General features: G+C 41.1%; 1 long non-coding RNA gene across 1 annotated transcript in view; it reads right to left on the bottom strand.

Annotated features, from left to right (window-relative positions):
• Positions 1–8613, bottom strand: part of LOC109311747 — a 24975-nt gene that overhangs the window by 6537 nt on the left and 9825 nt on the right. Inside the window, exon 3 of the long non-coding RNA XR_002101596.1 lies at positions 488–492. This is a non-coding gene — a long non-coding RNA (uncharacterized LOC109311747). The remainder of the gene's footprint in view (positions 1–487; positions 493–8613) is intronic.

Raw genomic sequence — 8613 nt, 5'->3', positions numbered from 1 at the left:
CTGACTTGCCAGCTTTACGGCGGATGGTGAAGGTGACCAGCTCGTGGTCGCTGTCACCCAGCTTCCCATCGATCACTAGGTCGCTGATTTTGGGAGAAGCTACTTCATTATATTCCAATACTTTAAGTCTAGTCCTATTAATATGGCCTTAGCATTTTGTCTCATCTGTTTCTCATTCTGGTCATACTTTGGAACTACCAAGATGGGTAAAAGAAGATGACAAAAACTACTGAACCATTCTGAATGTGTTCATCTACCTTCAGTTAAGGCTTGTGCACCTGCCTCCCACTTGTGCCCTGGGGCGCACCTGCATGTCTGGACAGGCATCTTTGCTCCTGGCCACTTTTGCTGCAGCTGCCCAGAGCCCTGCTCTGAGTCCATGGTATGGGAACCTGAGCTGCCCTTCCAGCATAGCGGGGGAGCTTCTCAGAGCTCAGGCACCCTGCTCCTGGATGCTCCCTGCTTTGCTAGAAATCAAATCCTCAACTAGTACTGGAAGCCATTTCCCAGATTACTACTAGGGTTTGTTCAGAGCCCAATATGAACTTAAAGAACTTATCTCACAATTCAGTGAGTTTATCACAAGGCAGCTGTTCTGGTTCCCCCTTTTTCCTCAGGGGTTCAACCAGGGACAGCCACAGCAACTCCAGTGCCCTCCTCTCTGACCACCCTGCTGCTTTTTTTTTTTCCCCTTTCCCTCTTTTATTCTTACTCCTGGCCAGCTGACCTAGTGGCATGCTGTTGCCTGGCACATGGGCTCCCTATCCATTGGGTACAGCTGTGTGCTGGGGAGGGAAACAGTTGGCTTCTCTCAGGTGGCTGTGGGGTAGTCCCTAGCAAGGAGCCATGGGGTGGGTGGATGGGGGCGACAAGGGACAAGAAAGCCCCAGCCAAGGGGCTGGGGATGCCTTGATTGCTCCACCCCACCTTCCTTCTAGTAACAGGGTTGGGACCCAGCTACAATAGTCACTTAGTACTAAGGCTGAGAGCATCTGGCCTTTACACAGGTGAACCAGGAAGGTTTTTGGGAATGAGATGGGGTATATGAAGATGTCTTCATATACCCCATCACATCTTCTCTGTCTAGATAAAGGAACAAGGTCAATTCTCGAGTTCTCCAAATGTATTATGAGGTACTATTGTGGCACCCTTCTAGGAACTAATCTGCAGGTTATTTATTTGTCTCCTTCCAAGCCTCTGTCTATTTATGAGAGAAGAAAGGCAACAAAGAAGGACCAACCCCCATCCCTCAGGAAATCTGCGAAGGTTTAATCTAAAATTGCCTAGAATAAAAATAAATAAATAATTGCAGTTGAAGCGCATCTTGTATTTGTTCAAAAGATTTAGGAATTGGAATAGGCATAAAGACTTGTGAAAGCCATGTCTTTTTTTGCATCAGAAAAGCTTACACCTAAAAAACAACCCCCCCCTTAAAAAAAAAAAAAAAACAAAACCAAGCACAAATAAAACCCTAGCAAAAAGCCTAAAATAACTTGAATAACCACATACTCTTGCTATACTTTCCCATCATTTTATCACACGCCAATGTCTCTCAAGATTTGTTAAGCCAACACTTTTAGATTTTAATAATGTTTTAAATTGTTTTATTTTTAATATTAAGTTAAATGTTTTAACTATTCAAATTTTTTAAAATTGTTTTAATGTTTTAAATGGTTTGAAACTTTCCAGTATCTGCACCAAATACTGCCTACTTATGCAATGAATTAACATACTTGGATTTCAACATCCTAGGCCAAATCCTGCTCTCTAAGGGTGCACAGCTCTTATAGAAATCCCTTGGAGCTGCAGCTGGGAACAGAATCCAAGCCCTTAGAAGTATAACTTAAAAGGCCATTAAATCAAGAAGTAAACAAAAGTAGGGGCCAGTATTATACCTGGACCATATTGATAGTGTTGCTTTGTTATTTTTTATTCTTTTATACAAATATTAAATAGGTATAAAAACAAAAATATAGGCTGTGCCTTGAGAGCTTTCATTCCTCTTTATTGTAATAAGAGAGTGTTTGTTTTCCAATGGATCAAATGCAGGTTTTTATGGGTAACAAAGGCATTGGAAAGGACTGAAGCAAGATTGCTTTGGGTGACAGCCAAGTCACTGACCAGAGATAATCTAATTTTGTTTGTTGTGGCTAAGAAAACAGTGTTGGCCCAGCTTTGGGGTTTTCAAACCTGCTGTAAAAAAAATCAAGATGGCTCTTAAAGTGTTCACTGAAGAAAATTGTCAACAAGGGGTGAAATAAATGTAATTACATTGGCATGTGCCTAAAACAAAGCTATTCAAACAAATGAACAAGTTTGTTCCTCTTACCAAACCAGAAACACTTCCACAGTTGCAGAGGATACATATACATAGTACAGCTTTGTTTCTGTAGAGATGATCACAAATGCAAGATAATTTAAATGAGCCCTCAGTTAATTCTGCTTGGGAAGATTGCTATTTTTGAAGTACTACATTTGAAGTTGCAGACATAAGAACCATAGGATTTGTGATACAGAAAGACACCCATGATTCAATGTCTCTCACTGCCTCCATCAGATATTGAAGCTTCAGAAAAAAAAAAAATTTGCCCACGCAATGGGTTCTGTTATCCTAAATGTGAAATCTTTCTCCAGTCTGATCATCGTACTACACAAAATGTCTAATGGGGGTATTTTAAATGACTTATGATCAAAAATAATTTTCTTGGGGAAATGGGATGCATTGGCAATTTGTATAAGGTCAGCTTATTTATTAAGGGAAAGTTTTACACAAAATTCTTCAGAATTCTTCCTTAAAGAACGTTTTGGTCCAATATGACCTTGTGCATTGGTTGGCTGGTTGATTTGTACTGTTTCTGGGCAACAACAATTCCACTGAATCTTGTTCTGTCAGATATTTGGTACATAAGATGCTGTTTGCAATGCGATGATTTCAAATGGCTTTTTATAGCTATATTTGTTACTAATTATTTGAATAGCTCTTGAAGGACCCAGTAAGATGCCAGGATTCATTGTCCTAGGCACACCACAATAAATACACAACAAAAAGGTAATCACTAGCCCAAAAAGCTTATTATCTTCCAGGTATGGTCCCCAAATTATTCAAGGACTGAGAGGAAATGACTCAACTGGTGACATACACATTTTACTCTCTGCTTGTAACGTGTGGGTTTTTTTTTTTCCCCACCCCCATAATGGAGCCTGGTAAATTCTCTCTCTTGGCCAGGCTGCCTGACATTTCCTTAGCAAAGGCTCATAGGAACAGTGCATTTCCCTGAAGCCCTGGCACATGTTCCAAAGCATTAAACCCTTGCAAGGTGCGAATTCAGCTGTGATAATGATTGCTGTTCAGTTGAGCATTTAATAGGTATTTCCCCATCTGCTCTCACATTAAACAAGGAAAATCAAAAAATGGAATTTGCAGCTGCATCCTTTAAAAAGTATGATGCATCATTTAAAAAGGGGAATTAGGTGAGTGAATACAGGCTGCACATAAGTACAGAATTATTTCCAGGTTCTGGTATTACATGAGTGTCATTTTGTCAAGCATATTGCTATGTTCTGCTTACAGCAAGGCAGTGCTGCAAGAATCTGCAATGCTTTTCTCATATTTTAGACATAAACTGGTGGGGGAAAAGAAAGGAGGAGCCCTCTGCTGAGAGGGTGAATTCCCCATAACAGTGATTTTTCTTTATGACTAACAGGAATTCACAGCAAGGCCTTCTCATAGTATTGGAGAGATGGTAAAATCAAAGGGTCAGGCAAATCATTCCTTCCACTCCTCTAGGCTGCAAAATGGATTAAAATAGGCTGGTTTGTTTTGCTAAATAAAAGCTCTGGCATTTTAAACAGGGCATAGGCCTGCCACCTGTGCTGCATGAAGAGGCTACTACACCTCTCTTAGAAGGCAACACAGTAACCAGGGAGGAGATTAAACTTGGAGTTAAGTCATAGGCAAGGCTAGGATCTTTGTTTGCATCTTCCCCAGACAGGTGTTCTGCCAGTGAGTTAAAGCAGCAGTTCTATCTCCATCCTACTGCAGAAGCTCTGGTGAAGTAGCTATTGTGTGGGCGAGAATTTAATTTGCAGATGACAAGTTGAACTTGTATTTTCCAATATATAGCAATAAAAGTTTTCAAACCCAGCAAAAAGGATGTGTTTCATTTTGGTGTGCATCTAAGAACAAATACAGAAAAGGCAGGTTGTGTACAACATACACACTAACACTTGAGACCCAATTCTATTCTTGCATGAGTTTTGCACCTAATTCCATTAACTTCAGAGGTGTTACCCTTGCTTTATACACTGGTATCACTTGCTGCGTTGATAAGTCAGCAGTGTTAGATCCACATAAAAAAAGAATAGGGAGATTCGGAGATGGCCTCAAATCTTTGCTATTATAGGAGTATTTAGTATTTATTTAGTGGGGCATTACACATTCAGCATGAACTGAATTTTGATCTTGGTATAACTCCATTAAATTCAGCAGTGTGCAATGCTATGCAATACTGATGAAAAGAATGTCAGAGGGCTAGCATACTTTTTAACTGTTTAAAACCATAGTTGTATATGGTAGCTGCTCTTTCTTTTACTTTTAAATATACATTTCAGTACTGGAATATTTAACAATATGAGGAGTTTCAACAGAGTATGTTGGCCCTAAATTAGGATCACATTCTCGGCTAATATAAGTTTGTGCTGCACTGCACTGCATGTCCTCTTGGGTCAAAATAACCCATTTCCTAGTGCATCTCTTTATATTAATAATTAGAAGAAAGGTAGAAAATAAGGCTTGCTCTGAACTTGGTAGTCCCAAGAGCTTCCTTTGTAGAGAAGTTTCTCTTAGACCTCTGCTCTGGGGAAAAGGATGCAAGGAATAAGAATGCTCCTGCCTTATGCCCTGGGTCCCACCACTGCCCAGGAGAGGGGCTGTGGCCAAGCTACGAATTGTGGTGGGTCACTGGAAACTAAGGTAGCTGCTATCTTTGTACCCCTTCTTATTGCCCAAGTTGAAGCCTGGAATTCCTACCTGGGTTGCCTCCTGACCCTCCCTACTGCTCCAGAGACGTGTCCACTGCCCTCAGATCTCAGTTGAAGTTCCCATACCACAATGTTGGAAGCCTCTTGGCAACTTCATTTCAGATTGCATCACCCAGTAATATTTCAGGCCAAAACCAGAGTCCTGGCACAACGTTACACATGAATCTGAAGATGAAGGAGTTTATGCAAATATTGAATACTGTCAAAAGTCTCAGTTTATTGGAGATGAAACGAAGAAGAGAAGGAAATGGTCTCTTTCTGTCAACAAGCTCAAAATCAGATGTATGCAAGACAATTCCAATGCGCACACTTCCCAAAATTGTAGATGGTCCCAGAACAGTTTTTAAAGATAAATTGTCTTTGGTCTAGTTTTTCTGTTGAGAGAAATGAGGACGGAACCCTTTTCTGCTGAGTCTATGCATTGGATGCTGCAAATGAGGAAGGTAGAAACTAGGATAACATAGCAAAAAGAAGACTAATAAAAAGGGGACAGTGTCCCACAGCTTTTCAACATAGAAACCCACATTTGCAATAAATATTCAGACTTCGAGATGATGGAACAGACTGAAAACTACGGGGATTTGCCGAGACTAACACAGTTCCTTTAGGTTGATGTAAATCTGTAACCCAGATAAAAAGGATTGGTTCTTGGTGATCATGGAGGAAATATTACAAAATGAAGTCTGAATATCTTTGAAACTGCTGGTTTAGTCCTAACAAGTTATAATACTGTGGGAAGAAATAGCACAATTAGAGAAACTCTATTAAGATCAGTATGTTTTTCATGACAGGCAGGAATTCATAGCAAAGACTCTTTATGGGACTGGAGAGATGGTAAATTTAAATGCTCGGAGGAGTGTTGTGTTTTTTTTCCTCTCGAATTGCAAAATGGTCTGAATTGGAGCGTTGGGAAGAAAAACAAAAACTAGGCTGGTCGGATAATCTCAGAAATCCTTTTCTGTGTAAATCATAAAGGCCAAATTCTCTCCTAACCTTCTACAAAATGAGGCTGTGGATTCCAGCTACGATGGGTGTAAGGGTCTCTGCCTATGTGCTCTAGAAAAAGGTGGCTTTCCAAGTGAGGGGTGCCACCCATTACAGAGCCAGTAAACTATTTCAGACAGAAATGGTAAATTTTAAAGTCTGTGGAATACAGTTGTGGTTGAGAAGCTACTGGCAACATTGTGCCTCTTGCACAAATCCAAAGCAAGGTGAGTGCTGTAATAAGGATGCCCTGCTCCTACTAGGAGGACTTTTGCTGTGACTTCAGGGTTGAGGGGTAGGCAGATAATGAGTCTATTAGCTGCATGGGGTTCCAGGATATAAGAGCCATTCATGTAACAGACCATGCAGGCAGCAGGGGAGGCAGGAACAGGAGTAGTCAGATGCAGCAGGCTGCAAAAGAGAGAACTTCAGTCATCGGCAGGGGCAGGAAGGTGAGCTGTTTGGTGCTTGTGGTAGGCTGGAGAGTTTTAGAGATGTTATTAAGGGACTCCAGCAGCAAAGCAGGGGAAGCTGCAATAGTGATTTAGAAGGATTTGATTTTTCCTTTGTGTCAGCAGGCTGATATTTGTGGTTTTGCTGGTGTCTGAGGTCTGGGTTGGGACTGAAGGGATGGCGGAGGTCTCAGCAGTACCTGAGCAGGGCAGAGCTAGGGCTGGGGGCCCAGTGCTTCAGTAGAGAAGATATGGGGTCATTTCAGGGAACCCCTCCCTCCCTGTATCAGTGACTACAGATAACCCTTGAGATGAGGGCAACAAGGACTATGGCAGTATAACGTGAACCACATCTCAAATAGGGGGAAGAGACTTTAGGAAAAAGCCCTGAAGGCTGGGTGCACCTAGTGGCCTCAGTCAGAAGACAGAGCCAGATGGTAAAAAAAGGGATCAGGCTGTAGTCAGGCAAAATCCTGACATAATCACGAAACATCTGTTTCAAGCTCCTTGATGAAACAGGAGCTACTCCTCCCATAAGAAAAACAAACACTCCCTCCCTCCACCCCCAAACATCAAAGATGTGGCAGGCAAGTGTGAAGAGTGAGACCAGGCAAGGGTCTACTGGAGTAGATGGGCAGATCCCCTTCAAAACACATGTCAGGGCTACTGATACGTGTGGAGAAAGCAGTGTAGAGGTAAGGAACATCAAGGCTGGTTTAGGTATATGAACTGTCTACTAGTTCTGCTTGTGTAGACAAATGTGGGTCTACACAATGGAAGAGCAATGAATCCATTCTTCCACATGGGAGTAATTCTTGCTAGGATGCCAGAAACTACTACTGAAAAAGGAGATTAATTTACAAAACAACCAGCAAATGTCTCAGTGTGGAAACATTCATGACATCAGACTCATATCTAGTTGAAGAGGAAAAGAGTTGTTATCAACATTCTCATCTGAAAATCTCGAAAGATATGAGAGAAAGGAAGAGTCTTTATCCTAATTCAGCATACTGTCACATGCTTCCAGCCTACAGATCATTACAGAAAAGGAGTTATTCTGAAAGAGACAATGAAAGATGGGAAAACATTAATACACCAGTAGAAGGAGCAAGGGAATTAAGAAGAGTAGATGAAATGGTAATGATGGGAAATTACAACTGGCATAACTAAAACCTGCTGGGATGATAAATCATTTGCTAATGTATATGTAGATTATGTATTACACCCAGAGAAAGAGATCCTTCAGGATATTTGGAAACCTCATATACAAGATATATGTAATCTAGGAAATGCTATGTGCAACTAACAATTACCTCTGAAAGAATAATGTAACTTGTAGTACAAAAAAGAAATCATGAGACATTAAATCAGAGACGAATTTTAGGGGGGAACAAAAGTGAGAATTTCAGAAAATACTATGTAGTATAGTAATGAGTTGATGAACTGTTTTTTTGGGTTTTTTTTTTTCTAGCCCTCACTTTTCAATAAGTACTCTGCAGTAATTTCAAGAGTCTTGATTTAACAGAATGAAAGGTGTTAATCAGCACAGCAGTACTTGGGAGTGGCTTATATGCAGACTGATGCTGGGTAGAAGTAGTACTCACCTGAAACTCTACATTGCCACTGATCTTCAGAAAAGTAAAACTGTGTTTTGTTTATGCCACCTAAATATACTGCATATTATATGTATATGTACATATACAGGACAGAGCAGGACACTGTCTGTTGATTTGTATACCCTAATTTCATAAACCATAGTAGATCATAGAAACTTAGAGGTGGAAGGGATATCAGGAATTTGTCTAGTCTAACCCCCTGCTCAAAGCTGGATTGTCCCCAACTAGATCACCCCAGCCAAAGCTTTCTCTTCCTGGGTCTTAAAAACCTCCGAGGATGGAGATTCCACAAGCACAACAGTGGTATAACTATTTTCATAACACTCACCCAGGTTGCATTCCTACTGCAAATGCCCCTTGAATAGGGTGGCCATCACAGAGGACATTCCAGTTTTCATAGATTTCATAGACATGAGGGCTGGAAGCGACCTTGGGAGATCATCGAGTCCAGCCCCCTGCCCAAAGGGCAGGAAGTCAGCTGGGGTCATAGGATCCCAGCAAGATAAGCATCCAATTTACTC

This window comes from Crocodylus porosus, unplaced genomic scaffold, assembly GCF_001723895.1.
Source record: "Crocodylus porosus isolate Cpor-Errol unplaced genomic scaffold, CroPor_comp1, whole genome shotgun sequence".
Taxonomy (NCBI): Eukaryota; Metazoa; Chordata; order Crocodylia; family Crocodylidae; genus Crocodylus; species Crocodylus porosus.
The sequence above is the reverse complement of the archived record's forward strand: the minus strand, read 5'-3'. Positions and strand labels throughout refer to the sequence as shown.